The sequence below is a fragment of the Cariama cristata genome, unplaced genomic scaffold, assembly GCF_000690535.1.
Source record: "Cariama cristata isolate BGI_N322 unplaced genomic scaffold, ASM69053v1 scaffold438, whole genome shotgun sequence".
In the NCBI taxonomy this organism is placed as follows: Eukaryota; Metazoa; Chordata; class Aves; order Cariamiformes; family Cariamidae; genus Cariama; species Cariama cristata.
The window spans coordinates 67,525-77,382 of NW_009632641.1; positions in this window are offsets into that span (position 1 = coordinate 67,525).

Here is a 9,858-nt window from a genome sequence, read left to right on the forward strand (position 1 = left end):
GAATGCATTCCTTCCTTTGCAGGATTTGACACTGGGAGAGCAACTGGCGCTCCAGGCAAGTCCCCGAGGATCGATAGCTCTTTCAGTGGGATGCACTTTGATGGTGAGAAAGTAGTCTGCTTTGTTAAGCTGTCCAGATGATCAGGTCATAGTCTGGACTGCACAGCCCACTGTTTGCTAGGCCAAATACCTGTTTTTCAAGACCCTGACCAAGAAAGTGGAAGGATTTTTCCTATCAGAAAAAAAATGGAGAGTGTTACGGCAAAGCTTACTTCAAGAAGGAATTTGATATTGCTGTGCATAAACCTGAGCTTTATCAATCTCTCTTCAGGAGTTGCTGTTTTTTTTTGTTGAGAAGTCCTGATCTTTTTCAATTTTGAGATTTTGTGGTTTTTTTCCTTTTTAAAACACCACCAGGAAATAGTGTGAACTCAGTGCTGGACATAAGGAACTATGTAGTCACGGAAATGACAAAGAATTTGCTTTCATGAATTTAGGAATTTTTTATCTAATTTAATCTAGACATGAAATCATAGGAAATACAAGGACCTGCTGTAGCTAAAATGTTGGTTGTTCCAATTATTTAATCTTAGAAAAAGAAAATTCTGCACATCCTTGACTTAATACAAAAGTATGGCTCTGAAATGTTTTTTCTGTCACTTCTTTTTTTAATTGGAATGTCAAGTCAAGAGTCCTGTATGACTGGAACAAACTGTTTCAGTATAATTGCGTTACAAGCTATATTTGTCAGTGTCTTTAACTGTTGAGATTTTATAGCAACCAATGTTTCCCTGCCCAGAATCCTACCACATGCTCAGAAGATGTATGATACAATTGAAGAGTTCAAATTTGTGTTGTAATTTATTTTTTTGAAAAAAGAAAACCAAAAACCTGTGATAGGGCTGGGAGTTTGGTTTTGAGCTTCCTGTGAAACAGTAAAAATAAAAATAATCTTGAGGGTAGGTATCAGGACCTAGATCTTCCCTCACCACTCAGAGCAAGGTTCATTTTTTGCTTGCTTTTTACTGTGTGCCACCCTGACTGTCTGAATTCAGGTACCTTCTTGGAAAGCAGAAGTTACACTTGGGACCTCCTCCAGCTGAGAAGCGAACTGGATCTAGGTCTCCTGCTTCCTGCTAAACTGGGTTTTCAGGGGAAGGTTGGCTGGGATCTTGAAGCAGTCACTACTTTTCTAGGACAGCTATGCTTTGAAAAGAAAGCTGCTATGATTACATTGTGAGAGAAACCTAGTGTTGTTCGTACACGTTAGTTATGCACAGAGCACAGCCGCCATTAGAGTGATGGGGTACCGCTCTGCCTAGTTTCTAGGCTAGTCAGGGGTCAGGTTCAACTGAAGTGCTGCATAGCTTGTACCAGAGAAGTTGTAGTTTACATAAAGACTAACTTTTGGGCACCTACAGCATCCTCAGACCCAAAGGCAAGTGCTTGATGAGTTTTGGTGATGCTTAGGCTGTATGGGAGTTCAGGAAAACTCTTTGGAGATGTGAAGTTTGAAAAACTTAGTTATTTATATTCTGGTTTGGGTCTGGTCTGTGATATGACTGAGTATTGGATTCCCAGTGTTGTGCCAGAGAATCACTCATAGAAGTATTTCCTGAAGTACTATGTACTGCCTTAACTCTTAAGTAGCTGGTATATCAGCCTGGGCATGAGTGGCTGTGATTGCTGTCTCTTCATGACCTAATGTCCTAATGATATCATCTACAGGAACCGTGACTACTGAATTCAGAAGATGTGCTGTGCCACTGGAGTGGCTTTTTGAAGCAGACTTGAAAATGTGTCATATGACTACTGCAGCTTCGATTAATACTAATATTTGGGATATTTTTGTTCTGTTCCTCATTTTCTATGGATTCATGGAATTTGAGGCTAGAAGGGGCAAACTGATCATCATATTCAACTGCAGGAATATGACAGTCAATAAATGTTGCTCTAAAGCATTTTCTAAGCGTTCCCATCATTTTCAGCACATATTGTGCACATATTACATTTCATCATGAGCTAATTCTGGTCTTGCTGTAAGGAAATGATGTAACTGTGACATAGAAACAGAGGTAATCATTAGGTTGAGGACATGTGTTCTGTTTCATAGGACGATCTCTGTCAATATATTATTTACCTTTTTAGAAGGAGAAGAACATGGAAAATCAGTGAGTAATTCCATCTCACTCTACACGCAGTAGTCTCACAGCAATCTCTGCTCAGCAAACCTTGGACTAAGGTATTCTTAACTTTAGAAAAATATTTCAGTTTTTCTGAGCAGCCTTTACTGGATTTTCCTAGTGAGAAATGCAGAGCACTTGTGCACAAATTCCAGCTATTTTTCTTTTCCTTGGTCCTGATATTCCAGGAGAGCCAGTTTTGCCAAACACATATAGATAGTTTTCCTCCTGTAGTCTCACAGTAGATCAGCGTGCATCGTGCCAGTTAGGACTTGATAAATCACTACTGAAAGAAAACCCTTGGTCAGGTTTTAATCATGACACACCTCTGCATTGTGGTCTTTAATGTTGCTGTAAACATGAATTGAGAAGGCAGGTTGACTGTAGTGGGATTTCTTGCATGCAGAGCCGCTTTGATGTTTCTTTCTAGGGTGAGGCACACACAGACTTGTACTCTTGGTTTTTGCATCTAAAATAGGCTGGATGGAGCTCTTTTTTAAAGCAAGCAGAAGACCTTGTCTTGCAATCTGTTGGTAAGCGAGAGAGGTGGGTCGAGCGGCTGGCTGCGCCGGATGGGAGTGTGTTGCTTAACTTTTATTTTGCCCTTGGTGGCGATATACCTGAACGTTGCTTGGCACATTTTGCATAAAGATTGTGTTTAGCCCATAACAGTTTGCGTAATGAACCATTTGTCCTCTAATAGGTGACGCCTTAAAACTTTTAATGAAATGTCAGCTGAATTGCAGTGGTTAGCACTGATGGAGGGGGATACCTAAGCACTGCTGAAGTGCTGGTGCAGGGGTACTAAGGTAAAGGTCTTGTTCAGAGCTTCCTATCGTTTAAACAACAAAGCTGTAATTACATAAACAGAACCGCTTCAGCCGGCCCAACGTGTCATTATGGATTTTCCAGCTAATCTGTCCATTCATCTTAATGGTGCAGAACTTGTGCTTCATGTCATTCTCTGCCTTTGTTCTACTCCTTCATCTCTTGAAACGTCTGTCATGAAGAAAGTGTTTATCTTGAATTATGTGTTGAAGAAGGTTAGAGTGCACACTTCTGAAGCTTGGCATGAAATTTCCTAAACAAACCTTGCCGGTTGCTTCATGAAAATAACTGAGGTATGGATTTCAGATTAACATTGTGCATTAATGTTTTTGGAAGCACTAAAATAACAGCTGTGGTGTTGGTGAATAAAGGAGTCCCATTGAAATGCATGTGACATCTGCATTATTAACAAATCAGCTTATTCATTGTAATGAATATTATTATGATAAATGTTATCTTAATACACAATGATTAACAGTTATTACAGAGACTTTTTATTAACTGAAACATTTACTTGTATTACATTTTAACTTAATATAGCACAAGATTGAAACATTTTTCTACTTGGATGTTTTTGTATTGGGCTAATGCTGGTATTGTGTTGCTGTACAAACACTTAAAGGACATACGTATGTGGGGAAGTGGAGGGTGCAATGTGAAGGCTCAGGGACTCGCTGGAGCTTGAGGCACAAAAGGGATTACACTAGGAACTGCAGAAAGTCTCTGAGTCACAAGCAGCTCACGGCTGTGGAATGAAATGATTTCACTTCAGCCTTTTTGCCTCTCTTTTTTTCCAATGGCTATCTTTAATTTGAGCTGTGATCTTCTCCTTACCCTTCAGTAAGAGATGGTCTCTGATGAATTTCTTTAAGTTATACATAATAGTCCAGTTCTATTCCTGTAGCCAGTTGTGCCTATTCTTATGTGACACTTGTTTTTCTGAATTTAATATTTTTTTTATTTTTTTTTCTAAAATCAGTATTAGCTATAGTTCTGTGGTTTTTTAATATATATTTTATATCAAGATGCCTGGAAAATTTGTTGGGGGAAATGAACAAACAAGCTAAGTACAAGCTGAGAACCAAATTGTTCAGGAGGCTGTTGGAGTTCTCAAGGTTTGTTTTCCCTTAATTCACATGTAGAAACAAATAAAAGAGAACAGGTTTGTTAAATGCATCTGACTACTTTGCTTTCTTAGAAGTGAAGATGCTGCTTCTCCACTTAAGATCTTTGCTGTTAAATTTTCAGCAATTGATGGAGGTATTTAGGATCTTAAGACTATGAATACTTCTGTATGAATTGATAGGATTACTTGTGCTCAAAATTGAAAGTCTGTCTATGCACCTTTCTCACAGAAGCCTAAAGGGTGTTCTGTAATCCAATTAGCACTCCTCTACTTTTTTTTCCCCACGCTTCTTTTTTGAATTTCAGAAATAGCACATTCTTATTTTTCCTATGGATCAAGGATTTCTAAATGACTGATATCAATACTAAGGTCAATTTGGAAATGCAAGTAGTACTCAGTAATGTAGCTAGACATGGTGAAATTAATTTCTGTAATTAAAATAACAATTCCCATTTAAATTCAGTTAAAATCTAATTGGTGATTCCTGCTTTCAGATTTAATTCTTGCAATCCCGTTAAGCTCAGAGGAATTGTCAGCTTGTGTTTGAACTCAGGATTGGTTTTCTTTAGGGTCCAATATTACACTGAGCAGAGTGTGTGTGACTCCTGTACCCACTCTAAAAGTAATTTCAAGGTCTTACAAATCCTCATTAAAAGTAAGTATAAACCAAAAGAATTGAATAAGAGATCTGTGGGCTTTGAAATGTCCGCATTCTTTTCCAATCTTGAAATATATTTATTATAGCTTATGTTTATTCAGAGTGTGGAGTAGAACCAACTGTTTCAAGTCAGCCTCCTCTTTATATATAACTAAACTGTGTAAACAGCAGTGGAAAACACAAATAATTATACTCCTTTTTATCAAAGGAGCAGGATTAAGGAAGACAAAACCAGAATGGGTGTCTGTAATAGAGATTAGTTAATATAATACCTAACAGCAGCGTTGCCAGTTTCTAGATTTACTTAGGAAGGATAATGGTGTACCAGTTTGCAAGTTTCTGGTTTATAGAGATGCTAGGTGACTTCTGCTTTAGGAACATAGAAGGGCAGGAACAGATGATTTATATGATGCTCAGGTGCCAATACTTGTCGATAGACTTTGTAACAAGATTGAATTTCTCACCAAAATTTGTAGATCTTTGTCTCGTGCTGTGTGATTATTTTTGTTTGCATTTTACTTCTTTGAGGAAATAAGTGCATCGTATAGTTACTTAGGAAATAAACTGCTGCTATAGTATTTGAAATGTCAATTTTGTGTTGCATTAGACCTCTCATAAGTGAAAAGTAAGAGAGAATTGGGGTGCCATAAATGACATTTCAATAATCTAGGTCACTGACACAAAATTAGCTGTGAAAGGGATGTATTCGGTACCGCTCCCAAACTTTGAACTGTTCAAGTAAACCTGTTTTATTGATCATTAACATTCCTCAGCGGTTTGTTGAAATTCCAGTTATCTCTGGGTGAGAATGTTAGGAAATACATTATTTCTATTTTAGGACCATAGAACTTGCAAATAAACTTCTGACATTGTTGACAGATTTATTCCTACTGTTACTGTTTTCTACTGAGATCCAATGGGCTACATCTTGGAATGGAATTTATTTTTAATTTTAAAAAGTATCAAAAACTTCCTGGAATTTGACACTTACCGCTCCTCTCTTATTCTTAGTATGAAAATCAAGCTAAATAGTTACCAATCTGATATAAAGCAAAACCTTAAAATTAAAAAATGGAAGGCTTTGGCAGACTTCATGATGCAGAACTCTTCCCCGTTCTGTCTGTGTGTTGCAGCTCTTATCACTGAAATCCTTCTCTCGGCTGCTGTTGCATACCAAATTAGATCCTCAACATAGCACTGAATTCATTGTTTATTAGACTAGATTTTCCTCTAGGAAATTAAGCATTTAAGCTGAAATCCTGACTTTGTTAAAATAAAGGCCTGTATTTTACATACATTTTAGAGTTACTAGTTTTTTTGCTTTCTATTTTAGTCCATTTATTTCTGATGTAATCATAGTAAACATGCTGATGACAAGTGCCAAGTCTCTGTCATGAGGAGCATGTGATGGAAGTGCTAAGTCCATGATGCTTGCTTATTAAAATAGCTCTTGTACATGAAAACAGTTCTGTTGAAAGCTAGATTATTAATAAAATCAGCCCTGTTTATAACAAGTCCCTGGCACTGACGTTGCTACACTCTCACCCAGTGCCAGTGACTTCACTGACACTCTTGGATGGGGAGTTCCTGTATGTTTGGGAGTGTATTTACATTGAATAAACACCTATCTTCACTATTCATAACGCTGCCAATTTAAAAGCTGTTCCATTGTTGACCTAGACTAATCACACCCACGTAATCACCTATTGTCATGAAATTTTCTAAAATATATTTCACCAAAACATGAAAGTTCAATTTAGTTTATCACAGGACAACAGCTCATACCATGTGAAATGAATTGTAAGTTTTTAATGATTTTGCTAGCAAAATGAAATCACTTTTGAAAAGGGTCATTAACGCCGGTACCTGTTGGGTGTGGTGAGCAGGGATGGAGCTGGGGGAAGAGGAAGGTGGAGCGGAGTGGGAGGACCAGCGGTAGCATGGTACGGTAGTCCCAGCAGTGACTCCAGCACTGCCAATGACTGTGCCTAACGCTGTGAAGGTCCCTGGCATGAAAGCCACCAAAAGAAACCTCTCCCTAGGATGCCATGAGATCTTAACAAGGTTATTGCCTGAAAGGTCATAAGACTTGAGATGAGTTTCTGCGACCAGAGTATTTTGGGATTGAAAAAAACTTATTATGGGGTATTTTAATGAGATTGTGAGAATGTGCAAGATATGGGATATTTGGGGAAGGATCAAAGGTTGATGAAGGTGAGTCAGGGAGGAGAAAGGGTATGGAAGGAGCTTGTCACTTGTCAGCAGGTTGCTGATCATTACACTCATCTGACGGAGCGCTATGCCTACTTGCTGCAGTCTATATTCTTAAAACCTCCTGTTTCCAACCATCCCCTATGTACTCCCTCTGCACTGAGCCTGCCTGTATGAACCCTAAGAAACTTGGAGGTGGGCTAGCAGGCCTTGGTGCCAGGCAGTGGTGCGGGACACTGCGGGCCTGGGGGCTCCTGGGCACAGGGGCTGGCGGAGCTGTGCTCCGAGGGGCAGCTGCTGGGCCCACTGAGGGTCTGGGCTGGTACAGCTGCTGCTCTTCGCAGGGCTTTGAATGGTTGTGCTGTGGCTGGTTCATATGTAGTGTTTGGAAGTCAGGGATTATGAATAAAACTGTATGGTTAAAGATATTTTATTTTCTGCATGTTTAATATGTGAAAGTAACTAGCAGGTGACTAGTAAGAATAATTTTGTTCTGTCTCTCACATTAAGTTGATTTACTGTTATGAAAGCAAACACAGATTTCCTCTCTTGTAGACTTGGTGCTTGAGACTGCACACGGGGCTTTGTACAGCATTCCTGAGATGCCTGAATAAGCATGTGGACTCTTATAATAGTGCACATACAGTATACAGAACAATATTTTTTTGGTTTAATTCTACATGGATTTTATGAAGGGCAAAATACAACATAACACAAATGTAGGTGGAGAACTTTGCTTTTTGGTGAAAGACTTTAAGAGCAAGAAGAGCAGAAGATAAAAGGGTGCCTAATCAGAACAGGAAAAATTTGTTGACGGTTTCTCCCCACAATGGAGTTTGATAAAAGATAAAGTAAATTGCATCTATCTACACATAGATGCTCAAATATCTATTTGTAGATATGTTTAGTGTTTTCCTTATATTGTTAACAACTAATGAATTGATAAAGGTTCTCAGTAATTAGAAATGGGTTTTTTGAGGCACTACATCTGACTGATCTAGGAGCATAAGTCAAAGTGCAGTAGATTGTTGTCAAGTGTCTTTTGTGCCTGGAAAAGCCGAACTGTTACATCTACCAGTGATTCACTTCTGTCAATGAGGAAGAGGTTGCTTCTTAACTTCACTTAAAATTAGAGATTTTCAAATGATGTGGTTTTAGCCACATAACGGCAATCAAAAATGTTACGTGAGTTACATGAGGAATGTAAGTTACGCTTACAGGAAGTTTCTGACATGCAGCTCCATGAATATGCTGCAGTATGTTGCTGTTCGGAGGAAAGAAAATAAAGAAGTAAAAATGGGATCTCTTCAGCTGTTCATTCTGTCTGAGATCGCAACATTGAACACTGTGCTTGTGCTTTTGCTGTGATGTGCCTGTGACGGCAGTGGTGCCTTGCAAATACGTGGGAACCCAGGAGCTGGTTCCTTTAGGGTTGTAATTATGTGTCAGTCTATGCTGTATATAAATGGTACATGGCAGTAAACGCAAATCCAGAATCTACACACAGTATATACAAGAGTTGTTTTGGAGCACGGGTTTAAGGTATAGGTATGCTTTTTACAAGAAGAAAAGCAACAAACAAATTATACTGTTTTTTTCCTTCTAGAGAGCTATTAGAAGCTTTAAATCACTCCATTTCACAATTGAGTATTTTATATACTCACCAAGTATTAGGCAAACCAATAAACATTTTAGAGGGCTTTAAATGGTATTAGAGGTATTATTTTTTGTGCTTATATAAGGCATAAGTACCTCAGTTCAAAGGTAGGGCTTAGAGAGTGTCAGAAACATAATCCTAAATGAACTAAAAATAGATTTCTGCCTCATATCACAACTTTTAGGATCAATATAGTGGATCTTCTTAAGTATTTAAAATATGTATTTACATGTTTCACTGGGAATTTTGGGAATCTCACATTTTCAGATGTGAAATTCATGTTCTAGGCCTGCTGCTGTTACACTATGCTATTAATGTTATCCTTTAGAGTGAGGGTATATAACCATATGTGAGTGAATAAGGGAAATGGTGGAAAGCAGAGGAACATTTGAGAGTTTTGTGGGGTTTTTTGTTGATACTTTTTGTTGTTTTGTGGGTTTTTTGGGGTTTTTTTTTGTTTTTTTTTTTTTAAGGAAGGAAAGCAAATGGCTATTTGAAGCTGCTCACATTGTTGAAAACTCTTTCAGAACTGAAAATCAGTGCAGAAATCACAGATGAAATGCTTTCGAAATACAAGATGCCCTATTGGTATGCTGGCTAGATATGTGTGTTCCAGACAGGTAGATTTATCTATGTACTGTGTAACATGCATAAGCCAACTTGGATGTCTGGAGATGTCTATGTGATGGATCACGTTGCCTCATGATAAATGAGTTCATTCTGTGTGTCTAGCTGAATACAAACAATGTGTGTGTTGTATGTCCAAAAAACCATTGTAAGTTGCCCTTGAGACTTGGTGATAGTTAAACAGTTTTCACAAAGGTATCAATAAAATCGGGAATAGCAGCCTTCTGATATATCTAAGAGGATGTTGCCATGAAGGTGGGATCTAGGCTTTTTATAGAGATGCCCAGCAAGATAACAAGAAACAGTTGTCATAAATTGGAAATAAAAGAAAAAAAATCTGTATGAGGATAGTTAAGCAAACAGATTACTCAGGGAGGTTGTGGAGCCTCCCCCTTTAGAAGTTTTCAGTGCCCAATGGGGTAAAGCCCTAAACGATGAAATCCAAATTCAGTGTTGGTCCAGCAGAGCAGGAGGTTGGACTGCAGGTGTCCCAAAGTCTCTTTGAACCCGAGTGCTTCTGTGAGTCTACGATACTTGAGAACTCAGTCAAATTCTGCCTCCAAAGGTA